The following is an 8736-nucleotide window of genomic DNA, read 5'->3' on the forward strand; positions in this document are numbered from 1 at the left end:
ATTTTTAATAAAATCTTTAAAAAAAAAAAAAAGAAAAGAAAGGATCCACTGAATCTACAAAATGGGGAATTTAAAATACCATGACATCTTTGCCTCCCTTGCCACCTTAGGGCATTAACCTGGAATATTAAAGAGTGAAAAGCTCATAAATGGAAGCTTTAGTTCAGTTGATTTTCCATAAAAAGTGATTATCCCAAGTAACAGAGATAAGAAAGAACATGGTCCTTACCTTTGAGTTCTAAATTGTTTTGAAAGGCAAGCCAATCAATATAAGGCAAATTTTAAAAGACTACTTTTAAGTACATCCATCATACAGGGGCACTTGGCTGGCTCAGTCGGTAGAGCACGTGACTTGATCTCCGGGTTACGAGTTCAGACCCCATGCTGGGTGTAGAGCTTACTTAATGAAATATATAAATAAATAAATAAAAATAATCTTACCAAAAAAAATACATCCATCATATAACAAAATATAAAGTCAATGATAAAACCAGTTTCACCATGAAATCGTTAACACCACTCACAAACCAAAATGCAACATGGTGTGTCCTAAAATATGAGGAGAGGACAACTTTCCAAGTTCCTATAAATTTTGTGGTAGTGAAAATATGTACAAATTAACCACAATTAGGAGACTTTGGCATCACTTATGCCATTTACAGTTATAAAGATAACTGAAACACTGACAAAATATGTTTAGAATTTGGACACTATAGTATGTCCTTATTTAGTATTTATTGAGCAATTTTGGATGTGAAATCACTATTATAGCTTTCTATTTCAGGAACAGCAACAAGATACATATAAGGAATACTGCAAAGAACACTTTGAAAGCTGCAACACCTTGATTACTGTAAAGAATTCTCAGCATAGTAACATTTTCACAAACTATGCAAAAGAAACTGAACAGGAACAGACATTTACTGAAGGCAAAGTTAGGCACTTCATACACATTATCATAGGGAGTCGGTATCTTTTAATTCAAAAACAAACCTACGGGGATGTCTGGCCGGCTCATTTGGTGGAGCATGTGACTCCTGATCTCAGGGTTGAGAATTCAAGCCCCACATAGCGCACGGAGCCTACTTAAAAAAAAAAGAGAGAGAGAGAGAAAGAGAGACAGAACTTGGTTCAAACCCTGATTGAAATCTTCCTAAATTAGTGAATCTCTCCAAGCTTCTCTTTCCTCATCTACAAAATGGAGCTATTACTTCACAGAGCTGGTGTGAAAATTAATGAGGTAGCACAACAAGTCCACTGTGACTCCACGATCCTTATAACCACCTCATGTTGTAAGAATCATTAACCCCAGCTTATAGATGAAAAAAAAGTAGTCACAAGAAGGTTAAGTGGTGAACCTATGGTTACACAGCTAATAACTGCCAGTACCTAGTTCTGCTCATGCCCTCAAACTTTTTTTTTTTTTTAAAGATTTTTCTTTATTTATTTGAGAGAGAGGCAGTGAGAGAGAGCATGAGCGAGGAGAAGGTCAGAGGGAGAAGCAGACTCCCCATGGAGCTGGGAGCCCGATGTGGGACTCGATCCCGGGACTCCGGGACCATGACCTGAGCCGAAGGCAGTCGTCCAACCAACTGAGCCACCCAGGCGTCCCTCATGCCCTCAAACTTGACATGTTACTTCACTATTTTACTCCCTCATACTACGGAGTTTTTAATTTTTTTCAAGTTACCATAATTCCCACTCATAATTTTAGAGGTCAAAGACCTGTAAGTAGCCCACCTGTCTTCGAATTCAGTAACAGAGTATACATTCCACATTTCAAAATGAGCTATCCAAATTACTTGTTACGAGGACTCATATAAACAGAGAATGATTTCTAAAGGCATATGAATAAAAGTGACTAGGAAAGCAAACAAATCCGATATGCCACTAAATAAAAATACGGTATCTGAAAAAAGACATTTTCACAATGCTCAATCTTCCAAAGATTCTGCAGATCTTCATTAATATGTGAGCCAACCTTAAACACAGGGTGAAGAAGTGCCCAGGCTCAGCCACTAGAATGTTGTGGAGCCTCGAACCACTTAATACCTCAGCACCTTTGTTCAACTAAACAATGAGAGTTGGACTGGAGTCCCTGAACCACAGAACTGAAGGCAACTTGGGCCATTAGCTCCACCCAAGGCACCCTGGCAGAGCATCCAACTCCTGCTTTAACACCTGCAAAAACATGGGGTTCAATTATCTTCCCTCTTCACAGAAGTGACAGACTGAGTGTTAAGTATCAGTCTCTGAGGATTCGTTTGTGACTCAATCACAAAAGTGCTCACTCTGGTATTTTACTATGGGTTCTGGTTCCACCACTAAGCTCTTGGGAAGCTGCACCGTTAAGTACTGTTTCTGGCTAAACCCATTTTGCAGACAGAGGGCCCAGTAATTTAGAGGGACAAGAGAATGCAAGATACCTCTCACAGGCAACTGTGCATCTCCTGAGGTGTTGTACCTGTGGAGTTAAGCTAAATGAAATCACTGGTTCATTCTATTTGTGAAATAAAAATTATCTATCTATCTCATTCACCCACCGCCAGTTCTACACTCCTGCCCAAAATGAACGATCATGGTGGTAATGATGATGCATGTGAACCTGTTCCAAGGACTCGGCAAATTTTTAACTTATTTAATCTTTATAGCAGCAGTATAAAGCAGCCACTATTATTAACCCCATTTTATAGTGAGTTACCAAGAAGATGTGGTTAAGAGTGCCAGAGTCACACACCCAAGGTCACACAGCCAGCATGTGGCAGAGGTAGGGCTCCAACCCAGGAAGTCTGGCTCTAGTATTTATGCTCTTAACTGCTCCTCTATCACTCTGACAAGTTAGTGTTCTCCTCAGTATCAGAAAAATTACTCCACCTTCACACACAGAGATCAAGTGTTTGTCCTTAGTACCAAAGCTGCCCTAGACTACTTAAAACATTTCATACAGCCCCAATTCACTTCCACATATTAGCCTACCATGTTGAAGGCACACAGTAAACACCCAATAAATACCTACAAATATCTGTTAAAAGACTTAAATCTTTCCCAGTTCCCTCATTTTCCCAAAAGTAAGCTTTCCGTCACCTGAATCCTTCCCTCCCCTCCCTCAGCACTTTGTACCTCCCTCCAACACTTCTGTTCTATGCTACCCACTGTGGTAGCCAGCCTCCAAGATGGCCGCTAACGATTCTCACCTCCTCGTATTCACACCCCTATGTAATCCCTTCCCACAATATGTGACCAACAGAATACTGGAGAAATGATAGTATGTGACCTCTGAAGCTAGGTCATAAAGGACAATGCACCTTGGTCTCTTGGATTACTTGCTCTGGGGGAAGCCACCTGTCAGGCCATGAGGGTATTCAAGTAGTTCTATGGAGAGTCCCGCATGGAGAATGGAGACCTCCCACCACCAGCCTACACCAACTTGCCAACAATCTGAGTAGCCACCTTAGAAGACGATCCACCAGCCTGTCTCCCTTCAGATGACTGCAACTCCAGATGGCATTTTACCGCAATCTCTTGAGAGTCTGAGACTGAACTATATTGCTCAAGCTGCTCCCAAATTCCTGATTCACAGAAACTGTGAGGAATAATAAATGTTTACTCTTATCTCAAACACTAACTTTTGGGGTAACACGTTACACAGTAATAGATAGCTAACACCTAGTCTCTAAAACTGTAAGTTCAAGAGCAGAGACTGTTTCCTTGATTCTGAAAACTCATTAAAGCCTTATCAATAAACAGTGCCTCTATTCGAATGCTGTCAACGGGCCATTCCCTTTGTTCAATGTTCCTTTTCTTCCAAAGTATATCCATTTATAAACTACCTATATGGTGTATGCCTGTGCCACTTCATCTATAATCTGTCAGTCTTCCCTCTTTTCTTTCAAAGACTTTCTGAAATATAACCTCCTGACTAAAGTTTTTTCTCAGCAGATGAAAATGTTCCTATGTCAACCAATTCTATCAACACGAGCATCTACATAAACACACTGCTCACTGTATATATATATTCACATTCATCTTTTATTCAACAAATATTTACTGAGCATCTACTATGTCCCCAAAAATTTTTTAAGATTTTATTTATTTATTTGTCAAAGAGAGAGAGCACAAGCAGGGGAAACAGCAGACAGAAGGAGAAGCAGGCTCCCTGATGAGCAGAGGCCAACGCAGGACTCTATCCCAGGACCCTGGGATCATGACCTGAGCCGAAGGCAGATGCTTAACCAACTGAGCCACCCGGGCATCCCCCAAAAATTGCTCTTCAAGCTGAGAATAAAAGAAACAAATTGCCTTTGTGGAACTTATAGTCCACAGTGGTCTCTCTAGATATAACAATCTCTGTTAATGACTTCAAAATTCTAATTTCCCCTCTCATAAAAATTACTCAAAACCATTTTATCCCTTTCATTTTCTATTTTATTGGCCATATATCTGCACACCACTTTATACATTTAAATATTTAAGCTACTGTCTCAAGAGAAGTCCATACCTGTTTAACAGCTTTGTTAAGAGCCCCATACAGAATCTGTATGTATCAATGTCTTCCATTAAATGCTTCCATGAACCACACTTTTTAGCAAACCTCAAACTTTATTTATTTTTACAGAGTGTTAAAAAGAAAAGAGCATACATACTTTTATGTCAGAAATTCAAGTCCTGGCTCCCGTCACTAACTGTGTAACCTTAGAGAAATCATTTAACTATGATGAGCCTTGGTTTTCCTGTCCTAAAGTAGAGGTAAAATCTACTTCATAGGACTAATGAAGTGGTAACATTAAAAGCCCAGCTTAATGCCTATTACATAGTGGGCATCAAGAAATATCAGTTTCCTTCCCCTTTCCTAGGGCTTACACCTGCAGTCAGAAGATCTTTCAGGAAACCTTTCCAAGCTCAGTTACTTCTGTAACTGTAAGAAGAATGATCTTCCTCTTCTTCGTCTAATAAGTTAAGATTCGGCTCAAATGCCACCTTCTCTTTAAAGTGCAAAGGAAAAGTTCCATTGACCTTCCCATACAGTTCTGGAGTTTATTTCGGTGTGTTACAATTATCTGTCACTTTCTGGCTTTCACACTAGACTGTGAGCTCCTATGAGCAGGGACCATATCACACTTAATCTGGAAACCTTGGCTTTTAGAAAAAACACCTGGCAAGGCACCTGGGTGGCTCAGTCAGTTAAGCATCTGCCTTGGGCTCAGATCATGATCTCGTGGTCCTAGGATTGAGCCCCATATTGGGCTTCTGCTCAGTGGAGAATCTGCTTCTCCCTCTCCCTCTGTGCTCACTCTCAAATAAAATCTTAAAACAAAACAAACAAACAAACACGTGGCATGTTTTGGCAAGGAACAAGTTTATTTACTGAATGAATGAATGAAGTCATTTCTTAAGTGGTAACCAAAGCTAGTATTAAGTGACCCAATTTTATGGTTTTGCTCTTTATGGGCTGTTTCATACTTCTTTTGAATCCCTTCCTCATAGCACTCAGTAGAGAACTAAGGATGTGGAAAGTCTGCAATAAATATGTTTGGATTATGGGATACATCTTACTCTTCCAACTCACGATTTTACTCTAAATAAAAAACTTAACCAAAGAAATGTGACTTGTGAAAGCCTTTCTTTCTAAACAGGGTCTCTTCTTAACAGTTACTGGCAAAGAACTGAAGCCAATGCTAGAACGGACTACAGTCAGTTTTTCTTTGTGTGTGTTTTTGAAAAAAGCAATAATTGGCTTGCCGCTTTCTAAAACACTTCACTAAGAAGCTATCATAAAGCCCTTTGATTCACTATGAAAATGCAAATGACCTTAGGCAAAACTTAATTTAACAACTTTCAGCCAAGTGTTCCCCACCCTGCAGTCTGGGGGCTGTGTGCCAGCTGGCTGTACCACCTCACTCCTGGGAGGTGACTGCTTTTCAACTGTAAAACTGCTTCAGTGAAATTTGTGGAGTTTTTTGAGACCCTCTAACATAAAACACGTGAATTTCACTTTTTAATGGAAATAATGACTATGTTATAAGCTCTGGCTTCAGGTGGAAGAGATCTTGAAAAGATCTCAAAAGCTGGCAACCTGGGGACATTTCAGACTTCTTATGGACTTCTAAGTATGTAAAAACACATGAAGCTAGGTGTGATTTCATTACTTAAGTGACATCTTTCACATTCCCGTATACACATACCTCACCCCAACTACAGCTGGTAAGTAGTCAAGTGTCCACCAAACTGCCTTTTACTTATGCTATCCATACAACAGTGAGAAAAGCGAGATCCTGACAAAGCCATGTTGGGCTGGTGCTTAAATACAAACTGATCTTCTCGTTGTTCTCAAATCACGATGACCCCGTGTAGTAGGTATTACGCCCATTTTCCTGAAAAGGAAACTGAAGCCCAGAACGACACAGCTAGCGAATGGCAGGTTGGAGAGTCTGAGCTGAACGCCCCAGCCCTAGCTACCACAGAGTATCACTGCTTCCCTGCGGTACCGGCCAGGGTGGGAGGTGTAATCAAAGCGTCCTGACACTTTCTTAGAGTCAAGTTCTCGGCCGTCAAGTTTCAAATCTGCCAGATCCCTCACACCTGGCGGCATTCAGGTTGCTGACAGAGGCATCAACAAGTCCGGGTGAGGCTCCCTTCCCTGGGAATCCTAGGACTGCACATGGATCCTGAGGGTCTGCACAGGATCCCGGGGAAAGCGCCCGACACCCGGTCCCTGCAGTCAAAACACACCCGCACGCAACGGGTGCAGGACCCTCCCCCAACCCCCCGCATCCCCCCGCCGGCGCTGCCCAGTCAGGCGGCTCACAGGTGCACGGCCGCGCCCTGGGCCGCCCGCCCCGACTGGGCGACCCCGGCCCGGAGGGGGAAGGACCGACGAAGCGAGCGGCGGCGTGCTGGGGGTCCGGCTGTGGGACCCGCGGAGCCCGACCCCGAGGGCGCGCCTCGGGGTCGCGAGGAGAAAGGATGCTCGGGGCGGGGCCGCGGTGGGGGAGGGGTCCCCTGCCCGGACTCTCACTCACCGCCTCGCGCTCTTCCCAGCCCGGGCTCCGCGGCGGTCCCCCTCCGGCTCTTACCGCGCGCCTCCCCTTCCGAGGTTCAACGCCTGGCCAGGGCGCACGGAGCTGGGGAAAGGGCTGCGCAAGCGGAGGACTTGTGGTGAGCCGAGCCGAGGGGGTGGGGAGGCTGGAACGGTCGCTCTCGCCGCCGCCTCGGACACCACAGACACCGCTGCCGCCGGCTCCTCTCAGCCACGGAAGCTGCGGCCCCTCCCACCACACCCGCCTCCCACCTCCCTCACTGCCTTCTGGAAGAGTGACAGCAGCACTGACCAATCAGAGGCCTTGATGGGGCTGGGACCGGAGAACTCAAGGGAGGGCGGGGAGGGAGGGGTGCGAACGAGGTGAGGACGGAGGCGGGACTTCCTGTGACTGACGGCGCAGCGCGGCCAATGAGCAACGAGAAGATGACCTCATCGCCAAGGGAAGTCTGAAACTGGCGGAGCTGCGGCTAGGAGGTGGGAGGAGGACGGCGACGAGCCGGAGGCGGGGCGCTGGGGCCTTAAAGAGGCCGAAGACCATTGGTCACCCTGTCGAGGGAAGGGCTGCGGACCAGGCTGGACCTCGACAAATTGCCAAGGGGTCAATGCCGCGAGCCCTTAGCTGCATTAATCCTCCTGACCCAACGCGATCCTTTTGGGGGGCTAAAGGGTCCTCGCCTGGGCCTCGTAAATTGATTACTTCACTTTCACGCTTCCCAAAAGGAGGCACAATAAATTCCATGTTGGCCCGGAGCCCTGAATTCCCGTTACAGCCCCCGCCCCACCGAGGCCCGTCGCCTCGTTTCTCTGAGTCAGTTTCCCTTAGGGGGAGAGGGAGGATACTGACACCTACCTACTGTTCCCTCCTACCGGCCTAGCGTGTTGAGATCATCAACAGCAAAAGTGCTTTGGGCCTCGAGAAGAAAAGGACCTGCATGAAGCCAAAAGCTTCTTTCCGGAAACTCTAGGAAGAGCATTTGTAAAAGGGGGGGGGGGGGGGGGAGGGTTTCACTAAGTGACTCCCGACGACTCTTGCAATTGTAAAATAAAATGCTGATGTCCTACTCTTTCTGGCATCCACTCACGTAGCAAAGCGGGGTGGGGGGGGGGGCGTGTACGCGCGGGTCTCCTGCCTCGGGAGCGGAGGCCACACGTGGACTTGGTGCATGACTTAAACAAGGAGAAAGCAAACATAGGGAGAGAGAAGTAAAGAGACGTCTGCTGTGGAAAGTGCCTTGGTGCGGGCAGGCCATTTACTCCCCCTCCTCCCGCAATGGGAGTGAGTCCAGAAAAGGAGAAGTAACTTCTGCTTGGCGGGTGGAAAAGAGGGGGAAGTGCTTTCCCGAAAGCTTCCTGGGGATGGTGTCGCCTGGCAGGGTGGGAGGGAGGAGTAACAGCAGCTACAGGAAGAAGGGAGCTAGGACATTCTAACAGGTTTGGGGAGGAGCAGTGCCAAGGCACAAGGACCGAGGAGGCAACTTAATTTATGTTCCAGAATAAATTCTTACAGGATCCCTTGATTTCCCCTTGGAGTTCTCCCGTGACTGCCTCTTGGTGTAACTGTCAGAGGAAGGGCAGGAGAGAATGCCTCCTTCTCTCTTCCCCAGTAGCTGCAAAAGCCAGAGTGGCCCTGGGTATTCCCAATTATTCATCTGTAAGTCACCTTCAAGTTCAGTGCCATGTGCTAGTCACAGAATCTT

At 45.6% G+C, this 8736-nt stretch overlaps 1 protein-coding gene across 3 annotated transcripts in view; it reads right to left on the reverse strand.

The window, feature by feature from the left end:
- The window catches only part of MRTFA (myocardin related transcription factor A), a 201962-nt gene extending 194813 nt beyond the window's left edge, over positions 1-7149 (reverse strand). For all 3 annotated transcript variants that reach the window (XM_047742459.1, XM_047742458.1, XM_047742457.1), the window contains exon 1: positions 7020-7149. The gene's annotated coding sequence lies outside the window, so the exon portion shown is untranslated. The remainder of the gene's footprint in view (positions 1-7019) is intronic.
- Positions 7150-8736: the final 1587 nt, after the last annotated feature.

This window comes from Lutra lutra, chromosome 8, assembly GCF_902655055.1.
Source record: "Lutra lutra chromosome 8, mLutLut1.2, whole genome shotgun sequence".
NCBI lineage: Eukaryota > Metazoa > Chordata > Mammalia > Carnivora > Mustelidae > Lutra > Lutra lutra.